The sequence below is a fragment of the Strongylocentrotus purpuratus genome, unplaced genomic scaffold (assembly GCF_000002235.5).
Source record: "Strongylocentrotus purpuratus isolate Spur 01 unplaced genomic scaffold, Spur_5.0 spur5_scaffold_14, whole genome shotgun sequence".
Classification (NCBI taxonomy): domain Eukaryota; kingdom Metazoa; phylum Echinodermata; class Echinoidea; order Camarodonta; family Strongylocentrotidae; genus Strongylocentrotus; species Strongylocentrotus purpuratus.
In genome coordinates this window covers 30423500-30437006 of record NW_022145599.1, presented here as the reverse complement: position 1 = coordinate 30437006, position 13507 = coordinate 30423500, and the positions used below count along the sequence as shown (strand labels likewise).

At 40.7% G+C, this 13507-nt stretch overlaps 1 long non-coding RNA gene across 1 annotated transcript; it reads right to left on the bottom strand.

Moving 5' to 3' along the window:
* Nucleotides 1-4463: 4463 nt before the first annotated feature.
* On the bottom strand, nt 4464-13204 carry LOC115923628. Its single transcript, XR_004064021.1, has 4 exons — nt 12745-13204; nt 11422-11609; nt 10276-10436; nt 4464-9551 (listed from the first exon to the last, which is right to left on the bottom strand). It is a non-coding gene; the product is annotated as an uncharacterized LOC115923628 (long non-coding RNA).
* Nucleotides 13205-13507: the final 303 nt, after the last annotated feature.

Genomic DNA, 13507 nt, shown 5'->3' with positions numbered 1-13507 from the left:
AGTACCATCATATAGGAAACCAGTAGCATATTTCTCAACACATGGAGTTACCGGGAACCAATTATATGCAATCACAATGGAGGCACTTGAGTACCTTGGACTCTGCGGCTTTGGTCAGTGGTGGAGCTTCAGCTAACCGTGGCCTTTACAGGTTGCTCTCAGGTTCAAGTCCTCATGATCACTGTGTTACCAATCCATTCAATGATGAGATAGTGTATCTGTTCTGCCATGTCCCCCACCTAATCAAAACAACAAGGACAAATACTGTGAATGGAGGCAGTATGGAGAAGAGGTGAAATTTGTGTGGCTTTCCGCCATAAATAAAGGAGTTGACAAAGTCATAGAAATTATGTGTAATGCTCAGGATTCAAAGTTATGCAATGCTTTGTTGAAGGTAATTTTCTAGAAAAAGTGCTAGTTTTTATTCTTCGCCAGCTCCAAAAACCAACTACAAACATGATGGGTGCCGACGGTGACAGAGGGAGCAGTGGTCGTCAATTTTAATTACTAGCCTTAATCAACTATATATCTGGTTTTATGCACATTTCATATAAACATTGCATTATTGGTCCCTGGACTACTGCACTGTACATTGTTTATGTTGATATTAATAAACCGAAATTGATTTTGTTGTTTGTTTTTTTGTCAACATGGTGTCCGTGTTTGAGCAGGAGGTTGTTGACATTGGGGAGACAGAGTGCTGCTTTTGCAGCAATATTTGAAAAAGAGGATGGTGATATGAATGACAAATTCCCGGAAATTCACCTTGATGTTGAATCATTCCCTTTTTTAATTACTAGCCTTCATCAACATATATCTGTCCTCGTAATCCTGAATTCATATTACCGGATCATGTATTACATGCAAACCCAGCTTTCATTCATCATCAGCCATCAAGCAGCACTGTTCAACATACAGCATGCCCGATCCTGGGTTGTGAATGTTGTATGTCTTTTTTTAATTACAATTTTAGCCATAAGGGTGTTTGTAATTTCCTGTTTATCTACCATATTACAATTTTCAAGTTTTTATAACCAAATTCAAACTTGTTTTGTATATCTGGCATGCACGACACATGTAATTTTCTAGAGAAAGTGCTAGTTCTGTGGTCTGGATGTGTCAAGGCAGCATATCCTACAAGTGTATGAATGGGACATGAAAAGTCACAAAGTCTTTAATTGCTACATCGCATTGGAGAAGATCCGGTCCACTTGACCTCATCTCATCAGAGGAAGTCAAACTCGCTGCCCCGATACGTGAAATATGGATTAGAAAAGAAATGGTGCGCATAGTTATAGCTGACCTGTACAAGTCATCTCTCAGTTTCTCAACAGAGTGGACAATGTGTCACGTCCGAGACATGGATGCGATGAACTGAAGAGCAAAGCTGACAGTGCTTGGCTCAACAGCTTCAAACCAAAAGCGAGATTCGTATGGATGTCTTAATTACCAACAACTATCGCTACCAGAGGGGGCGACTGAGGAGTCACAAATGAAAATCAAAGAGGAACTACAGGAACTTCATAAATCAGAACCTCATGCCGATAGAAGAGAAGTTGAAACAAAAATGGCAAAAACATATATTTTTTCCTTCAAGTCAATGGAACAGCCTAGTGCCCTGAATGAAGAGGCTATTGTTAGGTAGACCTAGTAGTAAGCAGACATGTTTTTTGGTTGCTCTGAGTTTTTGCTGTTAAACAAGGAAAATATTCATTTTCTAACGATAAAACTTCGAAAATTGTTATTATAGGCGCATAAAAAACAGGTTGTTGGGCAACTCCTAATTTACGCAGACTATTCTAACTGAGGTCTTGACAAAAACGGCTTAAAGGTAATGTACTATGTCCCTTTTGCAGCCAACCTCAAATGCTGTAGAACTTTGCAGGAATTATGAATATGTCATGTATGTCCTATCTGTGAAATTTAAACGTTAGCAGTGTCCTCATATTCAAATTATGCAAGGAAACCCGTTTACTTGCTAGACTTCACTGTCAGACACTATTGAGTGACTGACTGGCTTTTTATCTTCTTTGGTAATAACATACATGAAAAGAGTTGTAAAAGGTACACAAGCATTTGTCTACATCAGTAACCCACTTCTTGTGATGGCCAAGATTAAACTGATTGAATCTTTGCGCAGCATAAAACGTATGACCATTCGGTACAATTGTCTGAAAATCAAGACTATTACTTTTGGGCTCTATAGCCCTAAAGTCGATTTGACAACTAATAATCGTTATTTTCCCACTTGAAGACATTTTTAAGCCCCACCTTTTTTAGGGAAGTTCTAAATTAGTATTATCTTTCAAATGCAGTTGGAATTTAACTTTTTAATTTTTTTGGCCTGCAAATGGGACATAGTACCTTTAAAGGCAACATTTACCGCTCGTCTCAAAAGAAATATCTTCAATTTGTAAGAAGGGTAATGAATTAAGGGAAAGTCTGACAAAATCAAGTGATGATCCGAAAAAGATAGTGGACGGTCGGAAATATAAGTTCCAGTGTGGAAACTGTGATAAGCTAGTCAAATGTAATCAACAAGGCCTTCTGTGTTCTGATTGTGAAAGACGGTTTCACACCGATTGTTGAGCTACAAGTTTTTCAGAGTACCATAGGTTATATCATGAGTGCCCTGATGAGAAGTGGAATTGTTTAACATGTTGTCTGCCATCGTTTTGTGATTCATTATTTACTGACAATTGTCTAGAGAAAGAAAACCAAAATGAGATTGGAGAGAGGGAGAAGTTAGTCCTTGATGGCATGGTGGAAATCATACGGCTCCCAACCCTAGGTCATGACAACATGCATCAGCTGCGGCCATGTAAGGAACTGGTACAGCCAACCAAAAATCGGCAAGGTGATGGCCGGGAACCTCCTGCTCTCTGCTGGCATTCTATTTGGGGGAGGAAGCCCAACCAAGATTCTTCCTTGTCTTCGGCACATGAACTTGAAGGTCATTAGCGAGCAGACGTTTCTGCAGCATCAGCGGGAGTATCTCCAGCCTGCAATAATCTGAGTGGCAAAGGCAGAGCAGAGCGTCATTATTGGCCAGATTGGAGAGGGGGAGAAGTTAGTCCTTGGTGGCAACAGACGGGCGGACTCCCCTGGCCATTGCGCCAAATTTGGACTTTACACCCTAATGGACATGAGAAGACACACGATCATTTTAGTCCAACTGGTCCAGGTAAGAGAAAGTTAACACCATGAATCTTTCATTAATAGATTTACCGAATAGAAATAATATATATGAAAGGAAAAAAACCAAGGGAGCACATGAGAAAAACAGATTCCATTGATATTAAATTTGTGACGTTTATTGCTATAAGCATCAGACAGTAATTACCGGGGGGGGGGGGGGGGGGGTGAATCTTTGAGGGGCCAGCAAATTTATCTTTGTATCATTATTGTTTCATTAATATTATTATTCAATTTGAACATTTGTATCCCTTTCTTTCTTCAGAGCAACAAAGTATCAAGGAGCAATGCCATGGAAAAAGAAGGACTTTCCAGGGCACTGGCTAGTTTGGATGAGAAAGAAGTGACTGTAGGGACTCTGGTGACAGATCGGCATCTACAAACTGCCAAGTGGCTGAGAAAAAACTACCCAGACATTGACCATAGATTTGATATTTGGCACATTGCTAAAGGTTAGTCTGATGTGTTTTATATATTTACTGAATTAATTCATGAAAATTTCTTGAACAACCCTGATTAGAGAGGAGACAATGCCTGGGTTGAAACAAAAAAAAGGGATTCTCTCAAAATGTTTGTACTTACTAGAAATGATAGGTTTATAGACATGTGATTGTGTAGTCTTATGGGGTAGTATACAGTTCCTAATCCTATCCTGCTTGGAGAAAAATTGAAAGGTAATCTTTCACAGTATCCCTGTGTTTCCTTTTTTTATGCTACTGGTATTTAATGATACATTATAATCCCCACCCTCTCCCACACACACTTCACTTGTCAATATGAAATTACAGGACTCAAGAAGAAGATCAATGCTTTGTCGAAGCTGCATGACTGCGAAATTGTTGGCAGATGGAAGAGGTCCATCAACAACCATCTCTACTGGTGCGCCGCATCCACACGTGACGGTGATGGAGCCATAATGCAAGCCAAGTTCGCATCACTTCTCAATCACATGCGAAACATCCACGAGGGCCATGGGGACACCTACTTAAAGTGTGCTCATGGAGAGCAGTACTCACAACGAGAGTGGGTGAAGCATGGTAAGAGCTTGATGGTATTGGATATAAAAAAAGTGTTTTGTAGAGCTGAATTAATCGCAGAGATGGTATCAACCATGTGATTTAAAACATTATAAAAAAAAGTTATGTTCCTTTTTTCTTATTCACTGTCTAATGGCAAGTTATTTCTTCATTTGAATTTTAGGGACCAAGGCTTTCGAGAAGATTTCTGAGGAGTTGACAAAGACGAGGCTGAAAAATGATGTGAAGAAGCTGTCCCACATACATCTCTATTGGTGCCCCAAAATGTTGGCCTACTCGTATGCTGATATGGTGTGAAGGTAAGGAATTATTTACTTCTGCTCGTGTAGATGTATATTAGAAAGAAAAAACACAGGTATATAAATATATATTTGAATATATTGGAAGCTTGACTTTGGGACAAGTAGTCGTTCATTGAGCAAGGAAAAGAATCCGGATGTACGAATTGGGGTCTCAGTATGGGCCAATTTATGCAACTAATTCTTTCTCTACTTGATTGAAAAGCAGGCATCAACCCAACAGTTACTTTCTCTACTTGGTGCCAGGTCAACCAGTAACCCAACATCAGTGACTACACTTACACAAACACTCTTCCCGCACTTTGAAGATGAAGCTATGTTCCAGTGCTTCAACATGCAGTCATCCACAACAGTTCAACAGAGTCATGCTGATATTTACACAGATGTGAATGTTGACCACGAAGAGGGCGCGGTAGCAAAGAGTGCCCCTCTGCCCCTGCCTTGATTGGCTAGTAATGCTGGCTCTCTACAAGAGTTATTGCCACCCTGCCAAGATGCTCCGGTGAAGAAGCACGTCACCTGGAGGAGGCAACTCGTGGTCAAGCCAATAATGAGGAGTGGATGAAGCATTGCAGGGGGAGGGTGACTGGGTCAGTGGCCCATGCTGTTATGACAAAGCAGCGGTCAAAAGAAAAAAAGGGGGGAGAAGTGAACACTGCCTCACTTTTGACGAGGATCTTGGGGTACGAAGATGTAGACTCTTCATTGCAAGCCTTGAAGTACGATCGTGAGATGGAGGAGGAAGCAAGGAGTGCCTACGTGCGGGAACACAAAATAGGTCATCAACACTTTGCGGTTAAGGATTGTGGACTCTTTGTGGTAGGTGACAAAGTTTTTCTTGGGGCAAGCCCAGATGGCATCATCAAATGCTCTTGTTGGGACACCAGTGGTCTTAAAATCAAATGTTCGAGCCACTCCAAGACTTGCCACCGGCTGATCCCGAGCCACTCCCGAGCCTTGCCACCGGTCGAACCCAGGCCACTCCAAGCCTTGCCATCGACTGATCCCGAGCCACTCCAAGACTTGCCACCGGTCGAAATGGCACAGGATTTGTGAGGGAGAGGAAACCGAGACAGATGTCGATTTCACTGTGCTGCCACAGAGCGTGAAAGTGAAGCGTGGTGAAGCAAACCATGCTGCAGAAGTGTTGAACGTTTAACCTTTGAAACATTGTATTTTATAGCATCATGTTTTTGTCTTCATCAACACTTTGAAGTTAAGGATTGTGGACTCTTTGTGGTAGGTGACAAATTTTTTCTTGGAGCAAGCCCAGATGGCATTATCAAATACTCTTGTTGCGACACCGGGGTTCTGGAAATCAAGTGCCCACACAGCATCGCCGACTCAGAACCGTCCAAGGACAACCAGAATTCCTGCCTTCTAGAGACGGAACTGGTGACTTGGAACTGAAAAAATCTCACCCATACTATAGCAAGGTAAATCACCAGATGGACGTGAGAGGCACAAGATGGTGCCAATTCTTTGTGTATACCCACCAGGGCCATGTGACCATCAAAGTAAATTTCGACGAGGACAGATGGAATGAGCTAGTCGAGAGAAGCAGACGCTTCTTCCATGAATGTATTTCGAAAGAAATGGTGGACAAACAACTATTTGAACAGATGGGGCATTGATGTTAATACTTTGGAACATGTTCATGAACAAAAATATTTTAATATTTTTCTTTAGTTCTAGATGCTGTACCATATACATTGACCTGACCAGGAAGCGATGGTTCGTGTACTCGCGAAGAAAGGAGGTGGCATCTGGCCATAATCAGGTTGTATAAAGCTCTTTCTGCCAAGACGCCTGCAGCCTACGAATTATTAAGAACATCTGGATTTTTACTGCGAGTGAGACAGGGTTTAACAAAGAGTTCTTGGCACGCGTTTGCCAAGATATCAAATTGAAAGGACTTGGAGAGATTGAACGTAACATTATGCTAGCATTCAACGAAATGAAGTTATTTCAAGGACTAGTTTATTCACACCAAACGGGACACATTATTGGCTTTACCAGTCTGAGCTCAGTAAACGATGCGATGGCAGCATTTGCCAGGAAATGTGAAGGCGAAGACCCGCAGATGGCATCACATACACTTGTTTTGATGGCAAGGGGAATCTGTACGTCGTTTTGCAGAGCAGTGGCGTATTTTGCAACTGGAGGAGCCACAACAGACCAGTAGTACCACGTAATTATGGAGGGAACCGAACATCTGGAAACCTGTGGGTTTTCTGTTTGAGGACTCGTCTGTGATGGAGCGGCATCAAACAGGGGCTTATTCAAGCTGCTGACTACATCCAGTCCTGAGCGACATACCTTCACCAATCCATTCACTGGGAAACCTATCTACCTCTTCAGTGATGTGCCTCATCTCCTTAAAACTACTTGAAACAATCTGGAGAACTCTGGCTTTAACCGCAACACAAGGAGCATAAAGGTTAGTTTGATAAAAATTGAGCATATCTAGTTGGTAGAAAATAAAATAACTTGGTGCAGCAAAGAAATGCAAGGTGGCTGAGGGTGATTTACCGACATAACCACGTAATAACGACCTTGAAATAATTAGGAATGGTGATTTGTCATCTCCTCCCTCCCCCCCCCCCCCCACAATGTTATATGAGCAGGTTGATTGGAATTCAGCAATTCAGAGAAATGGTGATGCTAAGTTTGATAGGCAGAGACGTAAGCCGTGATGGGAGTGAAGTGGTCCAAAGTGGTCAAAAACAGGTGGGATGGCTATGGCAAAGATGCCATGGCTGTACTGCAGGAAACTGACACAACGCCAATGGAGACAAAGAGAACACTGTCTCTCCATATTAACAAAGATGCTCCAGAAAGGAGACGTGGTGATGCGAAATTTGACAGGCGGAGATGTAAGTCGTGATGGGAGACAAGTGGTTCAAAACGACCCCTTCAGAATAAGACACCATCTATAATACGATTTTTTTTTTGGTTTACGTTATCACTTTTCCTATCTTTCTTTTGGTTCAGTTACTGCAATTGGATCTGACTTGGATACAGATGAACACGATATGATACCTCAACTTAAAGGTGACATGATTATTGTGAAATATACCAAATTCATTATTGGCCCTGTTTGGCCAATGAATGTTCTTTCTTTGGTAATTACAGGCAAACTCTGATATTTCCCTGTGTGTCAAAGATGTTAGAATGAGTTGTGCAACACCAGTTTATAGAGTAGTTTGCATAAAAATGATATTTATATAGAGAGCAGTCTGGATTCAGACCTAAGCATTCAACAACATCTACCCTTATAAAGGTCACAGATGATTGGCCTCAGGTCATGGACGATTCCTAATACACAGGTACTGTATTTATCGACCTAAGAAAAGCATTCAACACTGTCAAACATCAAATTCTTATGAAGAAAATGCATAACATCCGTATTAAAGAATAACCACCTTGAAAAAATTAAGGATGATGATTTATATTTCAATGTCAGGGGACCCTCATTAAGGAGAACCTGAATGCTGTGCTATTTTCCTTCACATTAATCTATAAAGAACCTATCTCTTTTTCTTTTTCAGAACTCTAAAGCAAAAAAGAAGATCCAGAAACTAGTACTAGTACGGCCCTGGCCGGTACGATACGTTTGACATTTGCGCCAGTCACGTCCGGGATCTCAAGGGTATGGCAGATAACAGACACCGGCCAGGGCCTGTGATCGACTGTTTACTTATCGCTAATCCTGTGATGTTATCATCTCCCACCCCCCCCCCCCACCACCATGTTATATGAGCGGGTTGATCAGAATTCTGTAATTTTGTACTTTTAGACCTACATTAGAAATAGTATCTAGACTCTATTAGAGACCTTTCTTTTCTTTCTAAAATGCAAGCAGCATAATCTAGAGTGCTCACTTACCAAAGACCTATCATTGGAATATATCAAGAGCTAAATATTTTGCAATATCAAATTGTATGTTTAGGAAACATCCTAATATGTCTGCAGAACATCTATTTTTTTTGCAACTAGGTTTAAAAAAACAGCAGAAATTTGCTTGTCCATTTAGATCTATTTTAATAGGTTTAGGCTTTGAGTAAGGCTAGCTGGTAATTATTTAGTAATTATTATGTCTTTCGGATGGTGACGTTTAAAGGTCGGTTCCCAGACGTAAATAATCATATCTGATTGACACACGTCTGTAAAAACACAACACACATACACACACACGTAATCAGATCATATCACATGGTCATACACAAACAAACTGGAATCATACCAAGACGTTCAACACACAAACCAGAATCACAATAAATTAAACCTTTTCAGGACTTGTAACAGGTAGGTATAATCCACAGATGGTGAAACTATTCATCTTTTTGATATAACTACATTTTTGTAGAAATTACAGTTAAATTTCATTAATATCATTATCATATTTTCCCCCATTTTTCTTTTCTCTTTTTTAGGGAGGTTGGGGGTAATTTTGGAAGGAGTGAGGAATGGGGGCAATACTGTTAGCACTCCTGGGTGTATCCAATATCTCACAAGAATATTTTTGCTCTTCTTGATTTTATGACAAGTGCTCCTACGATGTATTAAAACATACCATTTGTACCTAGAAAGATCAGAAAACATGAAATCATACCACCAAATCTAAACAAATCGAGCAGTCACACCATACAAAACAAAGCAAAGGTTTCTACAAAAGGTTTTTAAATGCAGTCACAGACTCATCGAACCAACTTGGCAACCATCAGTCATGGCCTTGACAAAATCAAGACAGCCAAACCTCTTGTGATCTTCATTCTGGAAACAATGCTTGAGTGACGATGGATGCTCTGCCCTGCTTCCATTGCTGATGTTCGCTGCAGACCTTGAATACTTGTGACCCTCATTCTGGAAAAGATGTGAGGAGTGACGCTTGATGCTCTGCCCTGCTGCCATTGCCAATGTTCTCTGCATCCCTTGAATATTTGTGATTCTCATTCTTGAAGCGATGCAAGGAGTGACGGGGGATGCACTGCTCTTCAAAATCATGATGTTCAGATAACTGTAGGTATTGTGAAAGCAAAATGAACGTATGGAAAAATGGGTAACTCAAGGCCAACAAAATAGTAATGAAACTGTTTTATCATGCAGTATCTCTTGTATTGTGGCTACTGTCTTTCAAGATGTTGAGACATCCAAAAGAATAGAGCCAACGCTAGTTTGCTCAGTAATGTACAACAAAAATTTAAGAATTCATAAGCAAAATTTAAAGAAGCATGGTACTGAACTCAACTTTAGGGTGAATGTATGATTGAAAAATGTTCTGCTTCTACTGAAACCAACTTAATATCAGGGTGGACTTCTCTTTCACTCTTTCTAAGTCAAGCTACTTGATGTGGCTCCAACAGATTTGCAGAGTTTACTGTAATAATATTGAATGGCTTTTCTTTCTTTGGACAAAAAGGATATATCACACTTGCTTTGAAAATATTGCACTCATAGTGCTAACCGGGTTGGAAACCAAGTCGATGCGCTAATGCCCTTTGGTAAGGCATTAATCCTCATTACCAGGTGCCTCGGAGAGGACCTAAAGCCGTCGGCCGCCTGGTTGCTAACTCACAAGTATTTCATGCTTTCTTAGTAGCCAGGTAAAACAACCACCATCACATCTCTTCTCCTCAGTTCCCTTGAATCCTACTCAAGGCCATTTAATATTCTATTTTGAAGAAGAAAAAAAAATATTGAGCACCGAAGTTGAATCCTGAAATATTTCATAAAAAACTTACAACAAAGATATGTGCATAACAAGGGTTTGCTGGAGTATCCATGAGGACAGTGCATTAGAGATCAGAGAGCTCTTGTACATGTATTGTATAGATTCAGGACTCTGAATGATGCAGGCATGCCTAGGAGTGAGTGCTCTCTTTGGACTTCTCCACTACAGAATCTGTGGAAAGAAAAGGCAAAATGCACGGAGTTAGATCCATAAACAAATTTGATTTGTAAATATTCATGAATTGTTTTTCAGCATGTCTGTGGTTACCCATCTGGTGGTTGCTGACTGTATTTGGGGCCAGTGGGGGATCCAGGGGGGGGGGGGGGGGGGGCACTCCCCTGGGGGAAAAAAAAACGTGTAAATACACATTAATTTGGAGATGGGCCCCCTCCCCTGGCACTCAAGGGGTATGGGCTAGCGCCATTTTCAAATATTTTTGGGAGCAAATTTTTTTTTTTAAATTAGTGCTCACTAACTCCCCCCCCCCCCCCTTAGCGAATTATCGGCCGGCTGTTTCGCAGCTAAATATTTTCTCACAAATTGGGCCCTGTCCCCTGCCGCTGGCTGGATCCGCCCGTTTGGGGCATCCCCTAGCAGTATGAATATCATCTAACACATAACAACTTGTGGTCTGCCGATTATTGAGAGCCAGAAGGACGTTAACTCCAAAACTTTCCAGTGAGGCGATTAATGTAGTGCATCTAGGAATATCGTAAACAGATAATAAATTGAGAAACATTGCTTCATCCAAAGATCTTTAAAGGGCAAGTCCACTCCAAAAATAACTTACTCTCAATAAAAGTAGAAGACAAACCAATCAAAAAAAAGTTCGAGCAAAATCGGTTAATAAGAAAGTTATGACATGAAAACTTTGAAAATCAGTAAATCACAAGACAAATTGGCAACTCACTCACGAGTCTGTGACGTCATGGCCTCACTATCCACGAATTGTGCTCTTTGTATTGATAATATAAATTTCCTATTTTCCCCCTAAGAATCACACCAGCATCCAAGTTAGAATGATAATAGTTGTGTGGATGCACTAATATAGAGTAAAAAATTTCAATTAAATCATGAAAAATATTAATCTTGATAAACTATTTATATGAAAATCAATAATTATGAAAAATCAATATACAATATCCAGAAAACATACCTGTGGATCTGTAATGAGAAACGCAAGACATCTCTTTCTCCACACGATGATCGAGTCCCAGCTCAGCCAGCACCATGCCTTCCTTGAACCAGAGAATTTCCTCCTGTGTCCTCAAAAGTATGGCAATAGCAGAGAGTCGTGAGGTCCAAGAAGTTTCTCATCTTGTCTTGTAGGTTCATCACTTTGCTCTGTGGGTGATGCAAAGATTATATCAATGTTCCCATTGAAATTACACTGTCGATGCTGTCGAAAGCACAGGTAATTGGGGCAAAAACAGGGCAAGAAATCAAATATGAAATTTTCAAACTTGAGGGCAAGGTTTTAATTTTACAAAAGAAGACATTTTGCTAAATGAGAATAATTACAGATAAAGCATTACTTCCATGCGCATGCCGGGTCATCCAAAATGGGCGCTAGTTCAGCTTAGCCTAAGTTAAGGGCTCCCTCGAAATGGTTTTTATGATATTATTCGAGGGAGCCTTAAACGGCACCCATAGGGTCCCACGGAGAGGTAGGTAAACAACAACTAAAATGTGTCCAAAATCACACTTTGCCGCACCAGACCAATATTGGACAGTGGCTTTGATAAATTTTGTTGTAATTGTAGTCCTAATTACCTCCGGAATTAAAAAACCGGAGGTAAAAATAATGAAATAAAAGCAATTTTCTTACCAGACCGATACAGCTCAGCTCCCTTTTCATGTGTACCGTGTGAATTCACGATCTCTATAGTCTACACAATGGTGATGACCTCTGACTGGCACTTCCGTGATTGTGCTGCTTCCGTATAATGCGCTGTATGAGTGTTATTCAGCGCATTATACGGAAGCAGCACATTTACGAAGTGCCAGTCAGAGGTCATCACCATTGTGTAGATCGTGAATTCACACGGTACACATGAAAAGGGAGCTGAGCTGCATCGGTCTGGTAAGAAAATTGCTTTTATTTCATTATTTTTACCTCCGATTTTTTAATTCCTGAGGTAATTAGGACTACAATTACAACAAAATTTATCAAAGCCACTGTCCTATGGTCTGGTGCGGCAAAGTGTGATTTTGGACACATTTTAGTTGTTGTTGTTTACCTACCTCTCCGTGGGACCCTATGGGTGCCGTTTTAAGGCTCCCTCGAATAATATCATAAAAACATTTTGAGGGAGCCCTTAAGGCTTAAGGCTAAGTTCAGCTAGTCTATCACAAATTATTTTTCACCTCTTCCTAGAACTCAACCTTCTCTTTAATCTAGAATCTAGGCCGAATTCTTTAATTTTGAACACATTTATGACCTAATCCTATGACCTCAAGTCCCCCAAAATATAGTCACCTCATTCTTGCATGCTCATAAACAAGCGAGCACATGTTCGGAAAGTTGATTGAGAACCCCCGACATGCTGCTGTACTTGTTGTGTGTGCCTGTACATAAATGTAGGCCTACATGCTGCATGCTCGTTTTCCTCACCGCCGAAGGAGGAAAGACCCTCGGGAACCGCAGACCGGGGAGTGACGCGGCCGGGGAGACATCAAGACGCTGTCCTGCACAGAGCCGATACGAAGGCAGGAAGCAGTACTTTCAGAGCACGAACAATTTGAAATAACGATGCTGTTACACTGCCTAAAATATCACCACTGCTGTTTCTATACACGGCTTGTTACAGATTTAGCCCAGATTGAGTGACGTGGTCATCTAACGACTCTTAAAATAGCTCATTAAAGCGAGGAATTTTAGCGTTAAAATCAGGCGTTCGTGCCTCGCACCGCGGTTTCAAAATATGTTTTCAAAACGTCACACAATCGAATCGAGCATGAGCGCTCATGCGATATGCATGCGCAGCTTAGCCTATAGCCTACGCATGCATTTTCATTTCTCCTTGTTTGTTTAGAGCTAGCGACTATGAGACGCCGTTGTAGAATTATTGTTTACACTAATTATTTATATAGAGGTATAATTCATTATTTACCTTAGATCTACTAATCTAATCTAATAATTATTTATATACCGGTACAATACAATTAAGAGTGTCAAAGTATTTGTAAATATTTATTTCACGATATCCATCATATGTGATAATGATTTCATGATATCCATT